The sequence below is a fragment of the Malaclemys terrapin genome, chromosome 1 (genome assembly GCF_027887155.1).
Source record: "Malaclemys terrapin pileata isolate rMalTer1 chromosome 1, rMalTer1.hap1, whole genome shotgun sequence".
NCBI classification, from domain to species: domain Eukaryota; kingdom Metazoa; phylum Chordata; order Testudines; family Emydidae; genus Malaclemys; species Malaclemys terrapin.
Window position 1 is genome coordinate 27650980 of NC_071505.1, and position 15255 is coordinate 27666234.

General features: G+C 44.8%; 1 protein-coding gene across 1 annotated transcript in view; it reads left to right on the forward strand.

The window, feature by feature from the left end:
* Window positions 1-4275: 4275 nt before the first annotated feature.
* PIK3CG (phosphatidylinositol-4,5-bisphosphate 3-kinase catalytic subunit gamma) overlaps window positions 4276-15255 on the forward strand; it is a 52927-nt gene continuing 41947 nt past the window's right edge. The window contains exon 1 of the mRNA XM_054018516.1: window positions 4276-4598. The gene's annotated coding sequence lies outside the window, so the exon portion shown is untranslated. The remainder of the gene's footprint in view (window positions 4599-15255) is intronic.

Here is a 15255-nt window from a genome sequence, read left to right on the forward strand (position 1 = left end):
TCCCTTTTTCCCATTCCCACAGCCACATCTGCGACTGTCTCACAACCTAGCCTGGCATCACACTCCCAGAGGCTAGCGCAGATTAGGCGTAGGAAGAAGAACATGATGGAAACAGTAGTTAACAGAAACGTATTTTTTATTATCAACTACACATGGAACTGGGAGGACATGTTCTCAGAGCTTATGGGCTGCTCCCGAGCCCAGGCAGCACAGCAGACCAGTGGCGGGAGAATTTGTCCCAAATGCACCAAGCAAACATGGATCGGGAGGAGAGGTGGCGGCAGGAAGACCAGCAGGCGACTCAAACGCTGCTTGGACTACTGAGGGAGCAAACAGACACGCTCCGGCGCCTTGTGGATGTTCTGCAGGAACGGAGGCAGGAGGACAGAGCCCCGCTGCAGTCTATCTCTAACCGCCCTCCCCCGCCACCAAGTCCCATACCCACCTCACCCAAAGTCCAAAGAAGGAGGGGCGGCAGAGTCCGTGCTAACTCTCACTCCACCCCTGCAGAGAGCTCTAGTAGTAGAAGGCTCTCATTACCCAAAATTTGACAAGTTCTTTCCTTCCCGCCTGACACAAGCCCCCGTCCAAGTTTCACCTCCCAGTTCCATGTGTAGTTGATAATAAAAAATACGTTTCTGTTAACTACTGTTTCCATCATGTTCTTTTGGAGGAGGAGGGGAAAGGGGGTTGGTAATTGGACAGGACAGTCACCTTTGGCAGGGTACATAGGCGGGGGCAGGTCCAGAAGCAGGGCACATACACAGTGCAGTGACTAGTTACCCTGGTCAGTCTGTGAGGTGGTTTTCATGTTCTGTGGTGGGGGGTGGGTTGCTCTGTGACTTTGTGGCGGGGGAGGGCAGTTACAGATCTTAAGCGGCGGTCCTTATGCAGGATCACAGAGCCACGCAGTAGGAGATCTGTAACCGTCCTCCCCCTGCCACAAAGTCACATAGCCCCTACACAGTCCCGATCAGGAGGGGTGACAGGCTCCGTTGAAACAACCAGCCCACCACAGCAGAGCCTGTCAATCCTTGAGTTTAGAAGCTTCATTTGCGTCACCACATTACACCCGCTCCCCACCACAGTCTGCGTCCCAGTTTAAAAAAATTCCCGTGAAAACAGTAATAAAGAAAACGGTGTTCATTAACAAAGTAGAACTGATTTTATTTCGAAACGTGTGTTGGAAGGGGGTGAAGGGGGTATGTAACTGGAGAGGATAGTCAACATTAACTGGGTAAAGAAACAGGGGCAGGTTCAGCTTCTCTGTACACAAACTTAAAAGTCACAGGTTACCCTGCTCACTCAGGAACCTAGCTTTCAAAGCCTCCCGGATGCACAGCGCGTCCCGCTGGTCTCTTCTAATCGCCCGGCTGTCTGGCTGTGCGTAATCAGAAGCCAGGCTATTTGCCTCAACCTCCCACCCCGCCATAAAGGTCTCCCCCTTGCTCTCACAGAGATTGTGGAGCACACAGCAAGCTGCTATAACAATGGGGATATTGGTTTCACTGAGATCACAGCGAGTCAGTAAGCTTCTCCATCTCCCCTTGAGACGGCCAAAAGCACACTCCACCACCATTCTGAACTTGCTCAGCCGGTAGTTGAAGAGTTCTTTTTCACTGTCCAGGGCGCCAGTATAGGGCTTCATGAGCTAGGGCATTAGCGGGTAGGCTGGGTCCCCGAGAATGACTATAGGCATCTCCACATCCCCAACAGTTATTTTGTGGTCCGGGAAGTAAATACCTTGCTGCAGCCGTCTAAACAGACCAGAGTTCCTGAAAACACGAGCGTCATGAACCTTGCCCGGCCATCCGACGTAGATGTTGGTAAAACGTCCCCTGTGGTCCACCAGTGCTTGCAGCACCATGGAAAAGTAGCCCTTTCTGTTAATGTACTGGCTGGCCTGGTGGTCCGGTGCCAGGATAGGGATGTGAGTTCCATCTATGGCCCCACCGCAGTTTGGGAATCCCATCGCTGCGAAGCCATCTATGATCGCCTCCACGTTTCCCAGGGTCACTACCTTTGACAGCAGTACATCAACGATTGCCTTGGCTACTTGTATCACAACAACCCCCACAGTAGATTTGCCCACGCCAAACTGGTTCGCGACTGACCGGTAGCTGTCTGGCGTTGCAAGCTTCCAGAGGGCTATGGCCACTCGCTTCTGGACAGTCAGGGCTGCTCGCATCAGAGTGTCATTGCGCTTCAGGGCAGGGGACAGCAACTCACAAAGTTCAAGGAAAGTTCCCTTCCGCATGCGAAAGTTTCGCAGCCACTGGGATTCATCCCAGACCTGCAGCACTATGCGGTCCCACCACTCAATGCTTGTTTCCAGAATCGCTGTTCCACGGCATCAACATGACCCATTGCCACCGTGATGTCCTCGGCGCTGGGTCCCGTGCTTTCTGAGAGGTCTGTGCTACTCTCAGACTTCAGGCCCTCACCGCGGTGCCGTAGCCTCCTCGCCTGACTTATCTGCATCTGCCTCAGGGAAAGGTGGATGATAAGCTGCGAGGCGTTGAGAGCGGCCACAACTGCAGCGATGGTCGCAGCGTGCTCCATGCTCGCAGTGCTGTGGCGTCCGCGCTGTCACTGACTAGAAAAGTGCGCGAACTGATTTCGGCGCTTTCAGAGAGGGAGGGCGGGAGTGATGGACGGATGACGACAGTTACCCAAAAGCACCCTGGACACATTTTTTTTACCCAGAAGGCATTTGCGGCTCCACCCAGAATTCCAATGGGCAGCGGTGACTGCGGGAACTGTGGGATAGCTGCCCACAGTGCACCCACAGTGCACCGCTTCCAATGTCGACGCTTTCCCCGTTACTGTGGACTCACAAAGTCGAATTACTGTCCTTAGTGTGGACACACACGTTCGACTTTGCAATATCGATTCCAAAAATTCGATTTAAGTAAAATCGAACTACTCTCGTAGTGTAGACATACCCTAAGGTGCCACAAGTACTCCTGTTCTTTTTACAATCCTCAAGATAGATGCAGTTACACTGGTTCAAAGGTGCATTATATCTGGATAACTTATTCCCATAAGGGAAGGGGAATAAGTTATACTGGTACACGTACATCTATAGTGCTACAGCTGCACCCACACAAGGAAGGTTATATTGCTTTAACTATACTGGTATAATTAAAGCTGTACAACTTTTTTGTGTAGACAAGCCCGCAGTGTTTGAACTATGTACTGATATCTATGACATACAGAGGTGCAGAAGTGATGACCTAGGAGCTAAATTTAAGTTACTGGAAAAAAGTCTTAAGTCACACATGAGTCAAACAGAGACATTTGCTAGGGTTACAAAACAAAAGTATCTGTATTCTTAAAAATAGGACGGAAGTTACAGCTGTACTGGACGAGTGACAGGTTCAGGCCACAAAGATAAATTTTGATAAACTACTAAGGTGTCAGATAAACTGGAAATAAAAATAGGCACATGGCCAAAAATAATCACTATAAGTATCTAAATACCAAATCATAATACAAATACATAATACAAATAGACCAGTAGGACTATATTGTTGGCCTTCAGATCAGAAGTGGGCTATTGAGTGCATAATGTTGAGAGAAATCAAAGAGGCATCTAAATCTAATAAAATAGCAATTACCCATATATAATCTGGTCAAATGTAACAGTGGGTGTAGGGAAGCAATTTCTCAACACCTCAAACAGTTACATCTTGCAACAGCTAGTTCTAGAAGGGAGTAATTATTTCTCCACTGAGGTCTTGCATAGTCTAGGGAGATTTGCACCAGTACCACTATTTACAACAGTCCCAACCCCTAATGCACACACTGCACCAGCAAAAAAAACAAAACATAAACCCACCGCTTGCACCACCGTACCTTATTTCAGCTGGTGAACTAGCACGGATGCAAGCCCCCTGTCACAGGGGTGCAGGCAGCACCTCCGGGGGGGGGGGGGAAAGACTGCAATGGCGTAGGGGGGCAGACTGTGCCTCACTCCGAAGTCACACACAGGATTTGTTTCAGCAAGTAGGAACATAGCAGACCGGGCCATACCAAAACTTGGCACTGCCACAACACTTGAGAAAGGGGGGGTTTAAAACTCCATCGCGCCCTCCCCCAATTCCTCAGAGGCTCTCCTGTGCTCTGCACTGCCCCCCTGCACTGCTCCACTCACAGAGCACCCCCGTGCCCCCCCACCCGGGCAGCCCGCCCCCCGCGCGGGTCACAGGGGATGCCCTGGGCTTTCCCCCGCGCTGTCCTTCCGCCGGGCGTTGCCGCGGCTGCCCTGCAGAGTTGTTCCGCGCCCGCCCCGGGCTGCCAGTGCCCTGCCCCGGCTCCAGGCCCTGGCTAGCGTGGCCCGTGCGCGGCACTCGCAGTAGCTGCCAGGTGCCGGGCCGGGCACCACAGGGCCGCTCCCGCCCAGAGGCTCGGCGCCGAGCTGGACCAAGCGGCTCCAGCTGCCCGCCGCGGCTCCGGGGGAGGGCTCCGCAGCCGGCTGCCCAGTGCGCCGGGAGTGGGACAGGCGGCGGCTGGAGCTCCGGGACTGCCGGCGCCAGGCTCCCTTCGCCCGCGGGTCCTGCCCGCCTCCCGGCTGGGGAAACACCTGCGCAGAGCCGGTGAGTAGCGAGAAGTGGGGCTCGCCCCGGGCTCCAGCTGAACCGGCTCGTTTGTTTCCTCCCTGCCTCCCCGGGCTACAGGCAGCTGCTGGGACACGCACCTCCCCGTGCGGTCCGGGGGCGCTGGGTGCGGGGAGGAAGAGGAGGCGGGTTGTTGTAACAGCAGGACTCGGGGTGCAGCAGCCCTGGAGCGGGGGGCGGCCTTGGGTGCAAATGATATCCCGAGGGGCAGGTGTGGGCCTTAGAAAAAACGGGTTTTGCAGCTGTTGTGTTAACTCCAACACACGTTTCCAACCCAACTTGGTTTAAGGGCTTCAAAGCTTGTTTGATTCACTTTTCCTCAGCGAAAGCTATCGCATAGGCCTACTACTTTTACCTTCTGGGAGTTCCCAATTCTGAGGCCCTGATCTTGCAATGAGCTCTGTGCAGGTGGACCACTTGCCTGTGCAGAGCCCCACTGAAGTTAACGGATAGGGGTCAGATCACCTTGCAGAAGCCTTCCTTACTTTCCCACTGACATAAGCAACCCTGAAAAAAAAATCTTAATATAGACAAACAGAAACACACTAACCAGTGGGTACAGCTCTAACCGTTGTAACACCAATGTACTGTATACAAAGACTGGGTGGGGTCAGGGATTTTTGGCCCCTAATTTTCTAATGCTGGTGTAGCTCAATCCTGTGAGATTGGTTTATTGTTAGTTCACAAGACCTGGAAGTGTATCCTGCACACAGGTTGGCTATTCTTACAGTTGGCAGGTGTATGTGCTTTTAAACTCCAGTGTGACTGCTGTAGATTTTTAGAATCTAAGGAATTTCTGCTAAATCTGCATAGTGACCATTGTAGAATTTATGAGTTGTGGTTTAACTGCTGTGGTGTTCTAAATTCTGTAGCAGTAAATACAGACCTTCTACGCTTTGGAAGAATTAATACGGAAGCATATGTAAATATTTCTTAATATAAATGACAAAATAGGTTAGACTGTTTAAAACCTAGGAAAATTCATAGACTAATATGTTAATTACAATAGAGTTAACGTTAACCATTAATTTAATGTGTCATTATCAGTGTTTTAAGTTTAAATTTATTTTCAAGTTTTTTCTTGCAGTTTTTTTTCTTCCTGTAGCAATTTAAACTCTGACTCATTACTCTCAACGTATTTAAGCCCTGATCCTGCAAATGCTTACATATGCAAGTAACTTTACCCAAAGGGACTACCCATTTGAATAACTGGGAGTGTAGATTAAATTCTTCAAATCAGGGACTGAGTCTTCCTACATATTGTATGGTGCCAAATAGAATAGGGCCCTAATCCTGATATGCTATAGCTCAAACAGAAGTTATGGGCTTGATGCAGAAATTATTGGGTGAAGTTCTTTGGCCTATGTTATGCAGGAGGTCAGACTGGCTGATCATAATGGTCCCATCTTGCCTTAAAATATATTAATTTGATCTACTGCAGTATAAATATTAAACACTAATAAATGGATTTTCTCATCTAACAAATAATGTCTGTTGTGTCCATCCTATACATATAGGCCATAAATCTTCCAATTATTGTACACACCCTTGTGATTTCCCTGTACCTAGCATGAGAGGGGAGTGTTGGTGGAGACTAAATCGCCATGTGACTAAAGACCAGAGTGTTGTAAATAAAATACACAATAGGAAGAAGTAGGCAGTAAGAGGAATGCTGCAGGGTCCTTCATTGTGAATTTCCTTACTTTCAAACTTTTGTTTGCTTTTGTGCAATATTACTCTATTGTTAAAGTTATGTATAATTTATAACTTTACTATATCTTACTCAAGATTTCTGTTTGAATTTATGGAGGCAGCTAAAAGTTTTAGCTCATTTCAGAATCTGCCACCAAACCTCCCCTTTGACTAGAGATCTAAACATCTTTAAATCTCCAGTGAACACAAACATGCTGAGGAACTACGGTAGCTGTTAGAGCATTCTGATTCACTCAAAGTCCTATTGATAAGAAGCATGAATGTGTACGTGCCAGTTGTTAGCATACTTTCTAGTGGGTACCAGCATTGGTACCCTGGTTCATCTGAGATTTAGTAATTTTCTAATGGGTTTGACATAATGGGTATGGGTACATACAGTTTTGCGTTTTACAATATCTTGTTTGCATAGTTCAGCATTGGATTGTAACAAATGTGGAAAAGTCAATACCCCTGCAATGGAAGGATACAATCCCCTGATACAGAATGTATTGGATATTAAATTTCTGTGTCTGCATGAAAACAACCTAAGTTGTGTATTTAAACCAATATAGTTACACCAGTATAACCCTCCATGTAGACATCCTTATTCTGCTACGGAGTGCCTTTTTGTTTGTTTGTTTGTTTTTGTTTTTGTTTTTGTTTGGGAAACTAAACTGAAAAAAAGCCACTCCTATACCAAAATACAAGTTTTTCATATGGTGGGTTATGACAGTATGACTTTATCAGTATAACTGGGAAAACATTCCCACCTGGACAAGCTCTAATAGCACTTGATCTTATTCAAAAAGCGAAGTTCAATAGATATTGTGACTATTTCATAATATAAAATATAAAATTAAAGCCATAATAGTAATAACACGTTGTCTTTCTATATAATCTTTCATCAGATCTTCTCAAAACACTTTACAAATGCTAATTATGAATTAAACCTCACAACATCATTAAGAACTAGATTAGTAGTATGCCTGTATTGGGTAAACTGCAGCACTAAGAGATTAAGTAATTTGCCCAAGGCATATCTATATTTCTATTGACTAGAACTAGATTTATCCCCGGTATAACTATTTTGGCCTGAGGAATCCATGTTTCCAGTCCCCGCCACTAAAATGACAAATAGTTGCTAGCTATTGTTGGTGCCCCAATATTGGACCATTTGTCTTTTTTCTTCTGCAAAGATTTCTATTTGTTTAATCAAAGTTTATAAATTAAATTTAAAAATGGTCCAACTTCGGATAAGACTCTGAAGTTTGAATGGTTCAACTGTAAAATTACACTGGAAATCTTTTGAAAACTGCCCCCTCATGATATTTTCAATACTTCATAGTAGGGTCAAAAATATCAAAAGAAACATCATTTTCTTTGTGTTTGGGTATCTCCAGTGCCAAAGAAAACCAGGAAATGCAGAGACTTGCAAAAATTAAATACAACACAGAACAAGAGTTCACCCACTTTTTTTGAAATGCCAAAAGTTCTTATTTTACCTGAACCTGGCTGTTAATCCCTAGTTACCCATACACTCTGTTTACATAATAGAAAATGTGATCTTAAAATAACTGGTTTTGTATTTTTGGCTTTCTGTAACTTTGTCATTACAATGTAGATATGGAAATGTGTATTTAAAAAAAAAAAAGGAAGAAAGAATAAAAATAGGCTTCCCGAGTGACTCGATTTGCAGGGAACTTCTTTAGTGGTGTTAGATGCCACTAACAAAGGTTCTGTGATTTTTGTCAGAAGCTAGGAACAGACAACAGGGGATGGATCACTTGAGGATTACCTGTTCTGTTCATTCCCTCTGAAGCACCAGGCACTAGGCTAGATGTACCTTTGGTCTGACCCAGTATGGCTGTTCTTATGTTCTTACTTACATGGGTCAATACACATGCCCCCACATCCAAACCGGATTACTATTAACTATTATACTATGGTATAACTCTAAGGACCCAATCATGATTGGGACTCCATTGAGCTCTTCACTGTACATAAAAGAGAGACAATCCCCATCCAAAGGGCTCACAATCTAAAGAGAGAGTAGGGCATCTGAACTGGAGTGGACCTGAAGGTGGGGGTCAAGGCGCAAATGGAGATCGGAAAGAGGGACTCTAAGGCCCAGACAATTGGCATTGATGTCCTAATACCATGCACTATGTCTGAAGCAATGGATGGCAGGACCATTAGCTTATCACACAATACTGCCACCCCTGTCCTTTGCAAATGGATGAATCCAAACGAGTTTTTTAATGGCTGGGCAATGTATAGATTTACTGTCTATTATGTAAGATGACACCCAGTCTGATCAGCTAGTTGATGTTTATCGGAATAGTTGACCAGGAAATGAAGTGTGTTTGTTTTGGAAGAATTGATCTTTAAACACATGCCTACCAACCGTAACAATGTTAGGACTGGTTCTTGCTGGCTTTTGCCAGATCTAAGGAGGCACAGCCATTGAGATCCTAATGAATCCAAGTATATTTAATAATGTCAGGGCAATGGGATTCCATTAGATCCAAGAATGTTTAGGTAAAACATATATGGGTCCATTGACATAAAAACTCACTGCTAGTAGTTTGTGGTTAGGACACATTCTTTCATTTTACAAATTTTCATCTATGGGCAGGTCTACACTACAGGGCTCAGTCGACCTAAGTTAAGCAATTCCAACTACGTGAATAACGTAGCTGGCGTTGACGTAGCTTAGGTCGACCTTTTGCAGTGTCTACACCACGCTGGGTCGACGGGAGAAACTCTCCTGTCAACTTACCTTACGCTTCTCATTCTGGTGGAGTACCGGAGTTGACGGGAGAATGATCGGCAGTCAATTTAGCAGGTCTTACCCCCGGTGGATCAATCACCGTGCGTCGATCCCCCGGTAAGTGGAGTCAAGCCCTATGATATGTAGAGACAGATTTTTTCCTAACTATATTACGAAGTGTATAGAAATTATATAAAAATTATGTAAAAGAATGTTAAGGCTGCAAGTGAAGCACTCAGAAGTTAGGGAATGCTAGAATTAAGGTTGCCCAGGCATGTTTCTGTGATGTTCCCCAGGCTACAATCTGGACTGTTGGACAGCTGCATCCGCTCAGTTCTCCAACCTCAGGTACTTTTTACACTGCTTTGCTGTGAGAGCAACCACTTCAGGTCTGCTCACACCCAGCCTCCAGTATGTAAATTACCTCTTTAGTCAGCCAGCCAGCCACCCTTGAATGGTACTCCAGGGCGACACCAGCAAATTCCCAGTCCCAGACTTTCCCCCAGTAATGTGCGTCTTGTATTACCCAGTACTCTACTGAACAATACAAGCTCATATAAAGTCAGTCATTTCATTAATAGAGCTTGATATGCACAAACATTGTTCTCTCAAATGGAGTTCCCCAGACACTTCAATCCAAACACAAACTGACCTCAATAAAACAAGTTTATTAACTGCAGAAAGAAAGATTTTAAATGATTACAAGTAAAGAAGCATAAATGTCAGAATTGGTTATAAAGAAATAAATGGTAAAACACAATACCTAATTTAACAAGCTAAGTGAATTTAAGCAAAAAGGTTTCTCTCACCACATGCTTACAGCAGTCTGGGTGGATTTCTTTCAGCCAGGACGCCTCTCCCAGTTCAATGATGCTGCTTTTGTCTTTCAAGTGTTATTGAGGCCATGAGTAGAGATGAGGGGAGAGAGGTGATTTGGAGCCTCTGTTCCTCATTTTCAATCTCTCTCTCCTCTTTGAAAATCATTTCCAGCTGGGGTTCAGGTGGCAGCCAGTCTGTTTGCTCAGGAACCTTGAGCTGTTCCATTGCCAAGATGTAAATTTCTCGCTCACACCCTTCTTCCTGCCAAAGAATGGCCACTTAACCAGGTGATAATCCATTTGATTTTGTTGACACCTGGCTGAGGCATCAGTTTGCCTTTTGTCTCTGAGGAACTGGTTTGTGCCTGCTTTTCTAAACTTGGCGTATGTCTCAGCAATGTCATACAGTAGAGTCTTATAACTTTACATACAATGTTGTCACACACATTTTACAAGGACAATAATGTTCAGCAAACTCTGTGTTTTCAAATGATACCTCACAAGGCATACTTTGTACAAAATTGATCATAGTCTTGTAAAAAGGATGAACATAAGGATACAAACTTTCACAGTTTTGCCCCTCACCCAGTGTATTTCTGTCCCTGTCATTGCCTACTCCTCTTCCCTTTGCATATGAGTCAGGCTGCTTCCCTGCTTTCAGTTCTGGTGCCCAGCACCACAGTGACCCTCTCATCGAGAAGGAGCAATCTCAGGGAAAGTCTTGCTCCGCTCTGACAGAATCTTCAGAGAATTTAGCTACCAAACTCCAACAAACCTCATGTACAAATGGTGATTTGCGGAGGCTTGTTATTTGGCTAATTTGAGTGAATTTTTATGGGGCTAGAAAAAAAAGCACTTTCATGACCCCAGAGCAACCTCTTCCCCATTTGCCAAATTTCAGGTCCTTGCTTCAAAGTTTTGAGGTGTTGGAGCTTCTCAACCAAAAGGATTAGGAATTTTTTTAACATTTGCATTGGGATTCCCTCCGAGACCTTTTGTACTTGGCTTATCCAGAACACCTTGTCCATTTCTGGGAGAACACTTCATCCAGGTCTCTGGGATCCCAAACATTCAGTTTGACTCTGGATTTCATCACTCAGTTCCTATAGCAAAGCTACATTGAGTTGATCAGACTCACGCGTACAGGTTGGATATAGGGCAAACCACACATCCAAAGTTACACAGACAACCCTCTTCCTTTCTACACGTTTATAAATTACATTGCATTTGCTACATATTAAATCAGACATTTTTGGATTGGGTTGGTTACTTCGCAGGAACCAATCCCTATACAGAATGCTCTGTCTGTGTGCTCTTCACGTGGAACCTAATCTTTATGTTCCAGGTTTATCTTGTCTATAGTCCCTATCATCAAGGTGTTTCTGCTTACCTTAGCTAGCACAGACATCCTGACTCCAGCATCCTGTTTGTCAAGCTCCTTTTTTACAACTTAACCTTCCCAATTATGCCCACTAAGAAATGAGGTAAGTTACTTATGTCAAGCCAGGACTACAATTAGCAAAACAGCATATTTCCCCCCCAAACTCATTCTCTGAAGCAGCTGAACTTTAAAAATAAATTAGTCTGAGTCTGACACCCAGCATGGAAAATTTCAGCCCTAACTTTTAAAGTTTGGCAAAGTTAAAAGCAACTGAAAACAGCATCCTATAAAGGAAAGTGTTAGGCCATCTTAACCATTTGCATCCTTGTCAGCTCTGCCTACAATAGATAAAAATGGCTGAAAGCCATTTCTAGCTGAATGAGGTGATATCTTTTATTGGACCAACTTCTGATGGTGAGAGAGACAAGCTTTCAAGCTTACACAGAGCTCTTCTTCAGGTCTGGAAAACGTACTTAAAGTGTCACAGCTAAATACAAAATGGAATAGATTGTCTAGTATAAGTAGTTAAAACATATTTCAAGGGACGATTCGAGGTGAACTGGCTTGTTTTGTAGGTAGCTGTGAAACTCTGAGTAGGGCCATGTCTACACTTACAAGCTTACAGCAGCACAGCTGTACCAATACAGCTGTGCCTCTGTAAGAGCGCTCATGTAGCTGTGTTATGCTGATGGGAGAGAGCTCTCCCATCTACATAATAAAACCAGCTCAATGAGCGGCGGTAGCTATGTTGGCAAGAAAGTGTCTCCCGCTGACATAGTGCTGTGTACATGAGCGGGTGACGGGTTGGACCCTTTGAGAAGCCATCTGATGTGCTGAGATACCACTGATTCTACCTGTTCTGCCAGCATGGTCCCCCTTTAACCTGTCTTGCTGAGCCAGGCTCTTAAAACATCCTCTAATACAGACACAGGCAGAGCCATACCCAGCTGCAGGTCAGCTCTGGGAAGACTCAGCTTAAGGGACTTGCTCCAGCACTCAGATGTCCACCTCCCTTGGAGTGCAGACCCAAAGATATATTAGGAGATTTGCCCCCTTCCTCAATGTGGAGAGAGGTGTGCACACTTCTTACCCCCACAGTTAGAAATTACAGAAACTGGGTTTAATAATAAACAAAACAAATTGTATTAACTATAAAAGGCAGATTTTAAGTGGTAAAAGGGGTAACAAACAGAAAAAAGCAGATTACTAAGGAAATGAAATCAAACACACAAACTAAGCTAATTTCACTAAAGAAATTGGTTACAAATAGTATTTCTAACCCTAGATATTGTTGTAGGCAGTTTGCAAAGCTTCTGTGGTTCAGAGTTCCAGTTATATTCCTTTTCAGACTAGACCCCTGTCTCAATCTGGATTCCTCCCTTGCCTTCAGTTTTCCTTCTTGGGCAGACAGGCCATGGAGAGGAGGAGTCCTAATTGCCTTCCTCCCCACCCTTAAATAGGATTTACATAAGGCAGGAATCCTTTGTTTCCCAAACTTGACCCCCCCCCCCCCTTACAGTGGAAAGTTAGAAGAAGTCCCAGGTAATGTTTTAGTATCAGGTGACAAGACCACCTGACCCTCTAGTATCACAGCGTCCATGAGTCAGTGGCAGTATGGAGAGTCCACAGGAAGGCCAAACTTTTCACAGTCTATAGTCCTCGCTGATGGGCCATTTCCCCTGTCTGGTTTTTCCATTGTTGTACCTGAAGTGTTAGTGGGCGTCACCCAAAACAGCATAGTTGAAATGCAGATATAGTCAATATTCCTAACTTCAGATACAGAAATGATACAGGCATACAAATTGGATAATCGCATTCAGTAAATCATAACCTTTCCAATGATATCTCACATGAGCGATCTTGCATAAAGTGTATCGCAGCTATGTCATATTCATATCATAAGCATATTTTCATAAAGAATATGGAATGACATGTCACAGAGTGCTTATGCTGGTAAAACTTATGTTGCTTGGGGAAGGGTGATTTTTTCATACCCCTGAGTGACAAAAGTTTTGACAGACATGGCCTAAGTTTCCCAGACATAAAAAAGAACTCTGTGTAATTCAAAAGCTTCTCTCTCTCTCTCACCAACAGAATTTGGTAAGGTAAAAGATATTACCTCACTCACCTTGTCTCTCTAATATCCTGGGACCAACATGGCAACAACAACTCTGCATATTACTAGCTGAAGGCTTTTCAGTGGCCTGTAGCAAATGAGTTGACAGCTCATTGTGTTCCTTAACAGAGTTGCTATTTTGGGTCTTAAACCATGATGGCGATGCTATGAATAAGGTGAATTAGTTACTGTGAAGATTTTTTTCACCTCTGTGAAGTGTTAATTTCAGAGCCTAGGGGTATGTCTACACTTAAACTGCTACAGCATCACAGCTACAGCAACGCAGCTGCATCACTGTAGTGCTTCAGCGTAGACCCTATCTACACTGCCAGGAGGGTTTCTCCCATCGGCGCTGGTAATCCTCCTCCCCAGGACACGATTCTTCCATCGACCTAGTGCTGTCATATCAGGCGTTTGGTCAGCTTAGTTATGTCTCTTAAGGTTGTGGATTTTCGTATCCCTAAGAGACGCAGCTATGCCAATGTAAGTTTGCAGTGTAGACCAGCCCAAAGACTGTTTCAGTGTTTTGCCTCCTGTGTAGATGGGGCTTGATCTTTCTGGAAACCAGGAAGCTTGTTTAGTGAAGATGGCATCTTAAGTGCTTTTGTGACTAAGGTCTAATCTACATTTAATACTGAGGCCTAGTCTACACTAGCATTTTACATCGGTATAGCCATGTCTCCCAGGGATGTGAAAAATTCACAACGACGTAGCTATATCAACATAACCCCTGGTGTAGGCTGTCCTAGGTCAGTGGAAGAATTCTTCCATCAAACTAGTTATCATCTCCAGGGGAGATGGATTACCTATGCCAATGTGAGAATCCCTCATCAGCGTAAGTCAGTGGTGGGCAACCTGCAACCCACAGGGCACATGCGGCCTGTCAGTAATTCACTGGCAGGCCACGAGACAGTTTGTTTACATAGACCATCCGCAGGCACGGCCACCCACAGCTCCCAGGGGCTGTGGTTTGCCGTTCCCAGCCAATGGGAGCTGCAGAAAGCAGGAGCCCACACCTCCCTGTGGGCCCACAGGTTGCCCACCACTGGTGTAGGTAGTGTCCACACTGAAGCATGACAGCACTGCAGCTGTTCTGCTGTAGCAATTTAAAGGTAGACAAGCCCCAGATTGACATAGCTACAGCCCTCAAGGGTGTAAAAAATCCACATCCCTGAATACTGTAGTTATGCTGAACTAACTCCTGGTGTAGACACAACTAGGTCAATGGAAGAAAGCTTCTGTTGACGTAGCTACCATCACTCGGGGAGGTGGTGTTCCTGCAGCAATAGAAAAAGCCCTTTCGTTGCTGTAAACTCTGTCGCTACTACAGGTTATGCCAGCATAGCTATAGCACCATAGTTATGCTGCTATAGTCCCCCTCCCCATATTATAGACCTAGCATAGGCATGGATGTCTAAGGGCTGGTCTACATTAGGAACTTACATCGGTATAGCTATATCTCTCAGGAGTGTGAAAAATCCACACCTCTGAGAGACATAGCTGTACCGACCTAACTCCTGGTGTAGACTGCACTAGGGTGATGGAAGAATTCTTCTGTCATCCTAGCGACAGCTTCTTTGGGAGGTGGATTACTTATTAATCGTGTGATTAATCACACTGTTAAACAATAATAGAATACCATTTATTTAAATATTTAAATAACTGATTAATCAACAGCCCTAATTCTTATGTAAAAATTAATTATAATAAAAATGTTTAGTACAGAAACTCCCCAAGATAACGATCCCTCGAGATAGCAGGAATATGAGATGATGACCTTGGCAAACAATGAAGAGTCCTGTGGTACCTTATAGACTAACAGACGTATTCACCCACGAAAGCTCATGCTCCAATACATC